At 42.9% G+C, this 10,146-nt stretch overlaps 1 protein-coding gene across 2 annotated transcripts in view; it reads left to right on the top strand.

Moving 5' to 3' along the window:
- The first annotated feature begins 2,617 nt into the window (after positions 1-2,617).
- Positions 2,618-10,146, top strand: part of PRICKLE1 (prickle planar cell polarity protein 1) — a 20,208-nt gene continuing 12,679 nt past the window's right edge. Inside the window, exon 1 of one of the 2 annotated variants that reach the window (XM_077753226.1) lies at positions 2,618-2,673. The gene's annotated coding sequence lies outside the window, so the exon portion shown is untranslated. Of the gene's footprint in view, positions 2,674-3,046; positions 3,191-10,146 lie in introns of those variants that run through there. The other variant, XM_077753225.1, reaches the window with a different exon arrangement.

The raw sequence follows: 10,146 nt of genomic DNA, 5'->3' as shown, positions 1-10,146 counted from the left end.
AGATTTATTGAGTGAGATGTCACTCGATGAGTATTAGAGCCCTTGGTCTCTCTTCTCTATTAAGAAACTAAATCATTTAAATTGGCTCTTCCTTGATTTCTGGCCTTTAGTTACAAATTCTTCCAAATGTCCAGGACCAAGGGCAATTCTTACTGTTAAAACTAAAATGTAGGTCTGTTTTAAAATGAAAAAAAACCAACCCAACAAAAAACCAAACAGAGGCGAGGAACAGAAAAGACCTGAAGGTCACTGTGTACAAATCACGGGAGAACCAAGCAATAGCACCAAGGTTTGCTTTATATTTTGTACTTTATCTCTTTCTTCCAGACCCAGTAGAGTTGGCAGGCATTTGACAAACACAGCGCTGCCTCTTTATTTCTTTGCCCTTGGCATTTTTTTTCCTATCACAGTCTCTTTCATTAGGACACTGTAGTTCAGTGTGGTTTTAGGTTAGAGATGGACTTCCTTGTCCAAGTATGCTGTATCCGTAGGGCCTGAGAAGAATGTCCGAAACTCATTTGTCCATTTAACTCCTGTTCATTGAGCTTGTCTGCTACGTGCCAGGGACGATTCGAGAATACAGTAGTGAATCCCGAAAGTCCCCGCCTCCTAGGGGAAGAGAAAGACGGCAGACATGAACAAATAGACATATAATAATGTCAAGCCCAGCTAAGAGCTATGACGTGAATAGTGCAAACCAGAGAGGGGGATGATTTGGGGGATTAGGAAGCTTGGAGAAGGCGTCCCTCTCAGGAGGTCACAGTAGAGCAGAGACCGGGGTGGGGTGAGGGAACCGAGTCCTGTGAATTTCTGGGCTTTCTTTCTCAGCCTCCCCTCAAGTGTGATCTGCAAGCAATGAATATTCCACCTGGCTGAAACAAAAGGGTGCTGGTCGGGGGCCTTGCTCCCCATCCTGCCTAAGTTCACCCTTGACAATAACAAGGCCTTTCAGACCAGACTAAAGTCTGTTGCATTCAGATGGAACATTAGCAGAAAGCTTTTAACTCTGCCCAAAGCGCTTCATCACTAAAAACACTGACAATAGGCAATAAAGCTGACAGTACCTGCTGAAATTGTAACAAACAGTATTTACAAGTAACTGCCTTAGAGGAAGCACACTTAACAATGGCCCGGCCTTTAATACTGATTAAGTGTTGCCATTGGTTTGTAGTTGGCCAGGGTTCTGTGGCCTTGGCTGATGTGTAGCTGTCCTTTAAAAGCTGTTTCGAAAAGGATCCACCTGGTTTAAAGCCTTGGTCTGCTGATACTCCCTTTATCATAATGATATGATAGTTGAGGCTTTGATTTAAGTCAATAACTGACTGTGCTTTGGTCTTATAGATGCTGTCAGTTGATGACTTCCCTGAGGAAGCCCAAACAGAATGAAATAGGAAAAAGGAAATCTGCCCTAGGTCTTCCAAGTTAATTTCACAGGTCCACAGAAGAAAGTAGGAACCTCGGAAGTCCTCCGACCGCCCTCTGCAAAGCCCCACACACCCTGAGGGCCAGAGGAGCTCTGTATTACAGCTGTTGAGGAACAGCCGTCAACACTGGACTCTGTATTGGCCACTGGAGAGTCCATTTGAATTACAAATCCTGTTGATTGAAGTAGTATTTCCAAATTAGTCAACCAGCGGAGCCACAAATTTTTTGTCTCTGCCACTTTAAAACCAGAGCTTAACAAGGGAGCTGTCTTCTCAGCTGCCATGCTTTAAGGCAGAGATAACAGAAACTGCCCCCAAGTTGTTGACTGCTCTATTTATGGTAACTTGTTTGTGTATTTTTAAATCACAGTTACAATGGACTATTGTTCAGTTGAATAGTACTGTAGGAACATATATGTTACAAATCACTCCCAAGGAAGCCTGGTGGCTCAAGGATTTTTTTTAAACCTTAATGAAAAGGTAGGATACCTAAGGAACCATTGACCATTTTAAGTTGCTCTTATTTAACAGCACTTTATAAACTGACACAACTCTTAAATATTTAAACAATGCGTCTTTTTCTCTCCCTCGGCATTTTATCACCTTGTGATAAGGCGGCTATTGTAGAAATTAAAACCTATAGTTCAGAAGAGATCCATATCCATACCTCAGGTGCTGATTATACTAATCTATTATTTCTTTTCTGGTTTGCTTTGAGGCACTGTTTTTGCTTCTCTTGGTCCTTTCTGTAGACAGTTAATGCCAAACTTTCAGTGTATCTAGAAATAGCTCAGAAACAAGATTAGCCTTTTAAGTATGAGGCACGTTCTTGTGTTTGAATAATGATATTCACTTAACCTATTTATAAAAACTCGTATTCATGTACTTGATTAAGCGTATCCCATGACCCGGCACCTTTTCTTTTGCTGTTATTTACCGATAAAAATAAATCTCCTGCGCTAAGCAGTAGGAATCACTGCGAAATGCAGGGAAAGTTTCCGAAGAGAATTCATATGTTAATGAGCCCTTCCAAGTGAGAACTCGGTTAAACGTGCCATTTGCTGACATCACGTTTATGGGGCCGAGTGGAGATGATTTCTTTAAGAGGTGGTCTCGCCTAATTCTCCCAGCGTTTTGTGGCCCGCGCGTGCACCTGCGGGAGGGGGAAGTTTACATAAGCGGCCTGGGGTATCTGCATCTCAGCTGCTGCTCTCACTAGGGCTCCTGGGAATGGAGCGGGCGGACGGAGGTAAGGTGCTCCAGCCGCGGGGCTGGCCAAGTGGGTGGGTAACTTTTCGAGGAATGCTGTGCGCGCAGGACCTTGTGGAGACCTGCCAGGGGCACGGTCAGCAGTGACAGTTCCTGGAAAGCGGGCGGCCGCGAGATCGGGCTGGGCAGGCGCCTCCTGCGGAGGGGAGCCGGGAGCCCGGGAGGGCTGCGACTGCGAGCCGCGCGGCCGGCCCGCGGCGCCCCTGCAGGGTGGGACCGGCAGGAAGCGAAATGGTTACTTTTTTAAATGCGGGCTCTGGTTACTTTTGAAGCTCGCCGGCACCAGGCGCAGAGCGGACACCCGGATTTTCCTCTCCAGGGTGGAGGATTCTGGAGGGACGCAGAGCTGTGGCGTGGGGGATGCGGTGGCCGGGACGAGGCGACTGAGACCCGGGGGAGCAGAGTCGGCAGCGCTGAAGGGGACAGAGGGTCTCTGGGGAGCTGAAGGACCTTTTGGCCGGACCCCCTCCCCAGGGCTCGTTAGGGAGCTGCAGCGGGTGAGGATCGCCGCCTTGCACCGAAAGGGGGCTCGCGGGGGACAGCNCCCATTCATCTATGTCAGTATAAACCCGGCTATGTGTGGAATTTGTTTTTACAACTCGAGTCTTGTGACTTCTCAAACACTTTCTTGAAGTGTTTTCTCTGGAAACTTGTTTCAAACGAGTGCTGTAAGTTTCACAAAGAGGAGTGTTGTTCAGGAGCCAACAGGTGACGGGGTGAAACCTGAGTCTGTGTGTACATTGGAGTCAAGTCTGGCTGCCGTTTCCTTGGGCCGCCGTTGAAAATAGAAATTCACAAAATCAATAGGAGACTAACTGGAACACGATTTGCGAAAAATATCTGCGTCCCCCATTATGGAAAATAACTAGCCCATTAGAGCAGCGCCGTGCGTGGTCTGCGGTGCCCCCCGGCCTGCGTTTTGGATTTTGTCTGTATATCCCCGTTTACAGCCAGAAAACCTGACCCCAGAAGCGTCGCTCTGGCAAAGGACCATGCTTTGTCATCACGTTTCCTCCTTTTGTTAAGCGGTCTGTCTTACTGTCGTGGAATGTATTTGTGCATGAAATTAGAATGCTTTGAAACCCCACAGCGTTCCACATTTCCTCTTGGAAAAATGGATAGCTTCTTGGCAATTGGATGGTACATGACAGGCCACTCAGCTGTTGGAAAATGTACAAGTTGGATGGAGGTTTACCTGGAAAATACAGAAAATGCCAAAGGGCACATGGCCTAATGCCACAAATTGCTGGTACGAAGTTCTTTTAGTAATGTTTGATTAAGCAGTGTCGTTGGCTACCTCCATTATGTTTTTATTTCACAGTTAACTCAGTGGTTCATTTCAACGTAAATAAAAGTGAATTGGGTTCTGAACGTTTGTCTTTAGCAGACCGTAAGCGTTGAGTGCTCTTTGTGTGTGAAAACTTTAAAGAGATAACAGTTTAGGATCTACTATGAAATTCAAGCCTTGGTTATCATAGTTTTGATACCTACGTTGATCTCCGGTCTCTCTGGCTTTTTAAAAGTCTCCATAAACTAGGGGATACCTGTGTCCATAGGGCTGTGTATTTTGTGTGTTGAAAGGAACTGGGAAGTGTTACAGGTTCTTGTAGTACCAAATTAGTCTGTAGTTAAATTTAATCCACCTGCATATTTGGCCTGAAGAGTTAGAGAAGCTCTTGAGTAGTTGTGGGTGATCTGTGTCTTCTGTGTGCTAAGGCCTTGTTAACAAGCAGTTTAACAAAGAAGCTGTTAAGCAGTTTGTGGCCCTCAGGATGACACTTAGCAGCAGGGGACATCTAGGGAATGTTAGCCCAACTGAGTTCACAAATCGGTATCTGTTCTGGGTTTTGGTGATCAAAGGATTTCTAACTTCCCTGGGGATGTTCACACAAGAAATACCTTTCCGTAGGGACCCTGCAATGCCATGGTAATCTTCACATAGGAACTAGAGTGGAATTTGATTGGGAAAAGTATTTGTAATTAGGGGTATGACCTTAGACTTCATATGCAATGACAGGCACTGAAAATTATTCTGTTTTCCATTTGCATGATTTTGATTTGATTCGGTGACTTAGTCCACGAAAATGATTAATAATAGGAACCATACCAGAACTGATGTATAGTTAAAACCTCCGTATGTATCTGTTTGAACTCCTTCTCCTCAACCCCCTCAAATCCTCTCAAATCCTCATTCCCCTCTGACTTGCTGTGTAGTATTTCCATCTTAGTATGCCATCTTTCAGTCACATAAGACTCAAGACTATCTTTGACCCAGTTTCCCCCGTTCCTATTGGTTACCCAGGCCACCATGTTTAAGCTCTCTTGGTAACAGAGAGCCAATAGGCCCCTCCCAGGTTCATGTTCTCTTTCCTGCCATCACTGTTGTATTAATTTTCTTTAAGACCAGCAGTGGTCCTCTGCTTCCGTGCCTTTGTCTTTTCCCATTGCCTTTAAATTTTTTTTTTTTATGTATTTCTAGGAGAGAGAGAGAGAGACAGCGTGAGCAGGGGAGGGTCAGAGAGGGAGTCACAGACCGAAAGAGGCTCCAGGCTCTGAGCTGGCAGTCAGCACAGAGCCTGACGCGGGGCTCGAACCCACAACCGCGAGATCATGACCTAAGTGAAAGTCGGACGCTTAACCGACTAAGCCACCCAGGCGCCCCTTCCCATTGCCTTTAGAGTTAAACACAAATTCTGCTGCCTGGTCTTTATAACTCTTGAAAGTGTCATTCAATGCTACCATTGCCATCTATTATTGCTTTTGTCTTCCAGTGAGACTCTGGACTCTTCACTGCCTCTGGACCTTCATATACTCTGCTGACTTGTGAAGCTTTTTAGGGAAAAATAGTAAAGGCTCGTTTATGTATATATCAAGGTCAATCAAAATAGTACTCCTTAGCTGTCCTGGAGACAGGCGTATAGTGCACCGAAAATAAATGATTCTCAAATGACCGAAATAGCATAGCAAAACAATAGAGCTGCTTTTAGTTGCGTAAGACCTTCACACTTCGCATATTATCTTATTTAATCAGTGATTACTGTACTTACAGAAGGAATGTGTAAGCCCTTGTTCGTGGTGTAATGATTCTATATACTTCTAGATGAATTTTTTTTCCTAATTATAGTTGTCTAATTTGCAGAACATTGAAAGCAAAATATTAAAAAAGATTTGGAGCTTGTTGGTTGTGGGCAAAGGAAAAAGGCTGCTTACTTTCTAAGAGGTTAAAGTAGCAAGAATTCAAAATCTATCATGAGTGCAGGGGCGGAAAAGCTGTAAAAAATTTTTCAACCATCTTAAAGCCTTGGGACCATGCAGTTCCAGACATCAGCTCTATATTGTGAGATAGCCCTAAACTTGTATTCCGACTGAGGAACTAGGTTCAGGTTCGGGGGCACGCCCAACTGGATGACTAGATTAGATGCCTGAAGCCAGTGTTCTTTCTACTGTTCATTTTCTATTCAGAATGAAAACAAATGATCAGTCAAAGGCTAAATCCCATATAATCACACACATACCAGGACTCCAGAAAACAAGGAAATGTGTAATGGAATTTGGAAACACACTTATGTTAGATACCTGTTCTTTTTAAAGTCCTAGCTTTTAACGGAATGAAGTCAGTTGCCTCTTGGTGGTATTTTCTAGAACCACTCAATAATGGCCCTTAAATATAGAGATGAATGAATAGATGGAATAAATGAGTCTGCAAAGTAAATTTCACCAGGAACCCCTCCTTACATCACTGTTGGATGAATGAGGCCATACTCTGATTTGGGGAACAAGGGCCAACTTACAGCCAGTCATATATTGGGTTCTCACAATTGTTGCTCTACTAAGACACCTGGAAATACCCTGCCATGCTCTGTAGACCGTTCTGCGTTTTGTGCCTGTGCAGGTGCACTGGAGATTTTGTTGTAAAGACTGGTTAGAAGTTGATTCCAAGGGACAGGGGAACGGTGGCTAATAGTTTGTCAAAATCGTTTTTCCTTCAGGAGGCTACAGAACCTCCAGAACTCAGGAAGAAGATGAAATTCACATGTCAACCTTGGCCTTGGCTATTAATATGTTGTTCTTATTCTGAACGTTGCCGGTCAGGTTCAAGAAAATCTGTGTAGTCAGAGTGGAAATAACCATGCCCATTTGACACGTCATTCGTAATTTTAATTCTTTATATTCATATAATTCCCTTCTTTAAAACTTTCACATACTTAGACCATCTTTGTAAGGAAAATCGTTACAATAAAGAACAAGGCCTCATGATTGCGGTGGCGTGCCAGAAGTATGAAGGTTTCAGGGCTGGGTTTACTCGCATGTTAAAGCCCCAGATCGTAGTCCCTTGCGTACTGCTCTATCCCTTGGGTGAGATGTTCGCTTGACAATTATATGATGATTGAGAAGTCCTGCATCTGCGAACGGTTTGTCTTTGAGTCTTTTTAAATGGTGAGAAGTGGCTAACTCTTTTGAAGGACGAAGGGAGAAAAGGGATAAAGAAGGGAAATGAAACTCTTCCACCTTCTGTTGTTCGGCTTGCTTGGAGCGCTCCCGTGATGGTCCTTGTCTGTGGTAAGAAAATATCTCATTTCTCTCGACCCAACCTCAGGCTTCCTTCGCGTCTCCTTTGTGTCCATCCCCTTTTCTTTTTGTCATTCGTCTCCTTGAGTCTTCTTTCTAGTTAGTTGGCTTTTCGTCCTCTGTTTCAAAAAGTATCTGTGAATAACTCCTAACCAGCTTTAATTCAAATATCTGTTCTCTGTGCTTGACCTCAGTGCCATCTTTGACAGTACTGTTAGCTCTTAAAAATGGTGCTGCCTCTACACATTTCCTTAATGGTCAGGCTCTGTTTGGAACCTGAACAAACCCGTTCCTGAACATTGTTTTACTTTTTTCTCTGGATTATGAGGCATCCAGAATCCTGAAGAGACTTTTTTGGAGAGGTGGGGCCTTCCCAGATTCGTTTCCTTAACAGGAAAAACTGAGCACGGAATTGATAATTGATTAAAGCACAATTGTCACTCACATGTGACTAAGTTCATTCAGTTACTTACAGCATTTCAAGACCAGGACAATAAACCTCCCTCAGAATAATCACAGAATACTAAGCTAGTTTGGCTTTTTATTCTGTTGATCTCCAGTATCTCGCACCATGTCTTGCACAGTTTTTTTTAGTAAACATTTTGAGAATGTAATACCATGTTTAATTTCGCTGTGATTAGGGAAGAGGACGTTAAAATGCACTCCCAAAGGGTTCCCACAAAAGTGTGTGTAATGCGTGTTTGTGATTGTGAGGAGGAGAATGGTGATAAATCAGATGAAGCAAAGTGTAAACAATTGATGAGTCTGGGTAACGGCTACCTGAAATAAGGGGTTCCTTATTCTTCCAACTTTTCTGAAGCTTGAAATTAAATCAAGATAAAAATTTACATGGGGAGGAGGGGGGATGGGCATGGAGGAGGACACTTGTGGGGATGAGCACTGAGTGTTATGTGGAAACTAATTTGACAATAAACTATTTGTAAAAAATAAATAAGTTAAAAAAATAAATAAAAATGCTGTGTTGAAAATTAAAAAAAAGTAAAAATTTACAAAAATGAAATACAAAATTAATGGACAGGTCACTCTTGTCGATCTAAGTGTAACTCTACAAAAAAAAATCCTGAAAATGTTTCTATATCACAATTCCAACTTTGAATATTCCCATTATAATTCAACTCATTTGTAGACCTGATTCGTGTCTGTATTTCACATGATCAACCTATAGACAAAGCCCGGAAATGAAATTAAGTCTTTCTTTTAGATCTAATTCACACATGGTTTTGTGTTTGGTCTATAAAAGGTGGTATTTTGGCAGATGAGATATAACCACATTTAGATGTCATTAGGAAGATTCTAGATCATGACCCAGAGCAGAAGTAATGGCCATGTTCCCCTCTTTGTGCTGTCAAGCGTTTGCAATACAGTAAATGTAAATGTCTACATAAGGGATATTTGGGAGATCATGTATTTTTTTTGTTTATTTATTTTGAGAGAGAGAGAGTGAGTGAACAGGGGAGGGGCAGAGAGGGAGAAAGAGAGAATCCCAAGCAGGCTCTGCACTGTCCGCGCAAAGCCCAACACGGGCTCCTGAACTGTGAGATCAGGACCTGAGCCAAAATCAAGAGCTGGACATTTAACCCGACTGAGCCATCCAGGCGCCCCAGTGAAATCATATTTATTTATCGCTTTTATTACTTTAACATTTTATAAGTGCAAGACCCATGCTCAGCAGTCAGCTGCTTTCATATGACATAGTATGAGAAAATGACATACCTAACCATATAAGGGTCTACCACCACAGGTAATTAAAAAAAAAAAAAAAGAAAAATCCATATTCAAATGTTGGTGTTATCAAATGAAGGTCATGCTAAGTAACTATTTTTTTTTTAATATTTGGGTCGGCTCTGAGACCTTCCTAATGCATGTAATGTTTTGTCATTTTATTATCTTCTGATGTAAAGCAAAAAGAGGCTTTCTCCAGAGAATAAACTCTGAACCAACAGTTCATGAGGCTGGTGAATTTTTATAATCCTTTTTGACTGTGTGCTGTCCTTGAAGTGCTTTTTCTGGGCAAAATGGACTGTCTCCCTGCTTTCAGTCATTTGTCATGACTGGTGCAATAGCAGGAGGAACCATCCAGAGAAAAGGGGACTGGCTCAGTCAGGTCCCACCGCTAGGAGGCAGTGTGGGGTTAGAGGTTTAAGATCACAGGCCAGGTTCTAAGGCCACTGCTTGTTAAGTTTCCTCTGGACAGTCGTCCTGTGGCAGATGGTTCTGAGGCTCCGGTTTCCCACCTGTGAATTGAGGTACACCCTATTGGGTTGTTCCATATGATGATTAAATGTCATAACACTAATCCTGCCAAGCTAGGCGCAGAGGACTGAGCTGTCAGGATGCCAACACAAAACTGAAAGCCTTGCCTGTGATAAATAGGACTTTGTCGCTCATGTCCCTTCAGTCGAACCCTTCACATTGTTGATGGTTGACAGTTCTCAGTGTAGTGTGTGGAGAGGCTGGGACGAATGTGTGGGAGTTGTAGGCTCAAGGCGTGGCCAGTGCATCAGATTGGGAGGCGGATTGTGTCATTTAGTCCAAAAAAAAAAAAAAAAAAAGTTGATTTACCTTGATTAGGATGGCAATTTACTGTACATTTTTTGCAAAAGGCTAATGAAGGAATACAGCTGTAAAAGTAATTCAGCTTTTTGGTAGCTGTGTCTTTGTGCTAGCTTGGAAAATCCATGGTTTGCCTTAAATTTGTAGGTTTTCTCTTTATAGTATAGTCGTAATTGTTAGGTTCTAGTTAATTTTTGTGTTCTTTGTAAGTTTCTGCAGCACAGGTACCTTATTGTCTCCTTCCTCAGCCAGATTTGGCTAGGGCCGAATATACAGATTTCACAATTCAGGTTAATTTTACATTGAAGGT

This window comes from Crocuta crocuta, unplaced genomic scaffold (assembly GCF_008692635.1).
Source record: "Crocuta crocuta isolate KB4526 unplaced genomic scaffold, BGI_CrCroc_1.0 scaffold30, whole genome shotgun sequence".
NCBI classification, from domain to species: Eukaryota; Metazoa; Chordata; class Mammalia; order Carnivora; family Hyaenidae; genus Crocuta; species Crocuta crocuta.
Note: the sequence above shows the minus strand (reverse complement) of the source record. Positions and strands in the feature narration are given on the sequence as shown.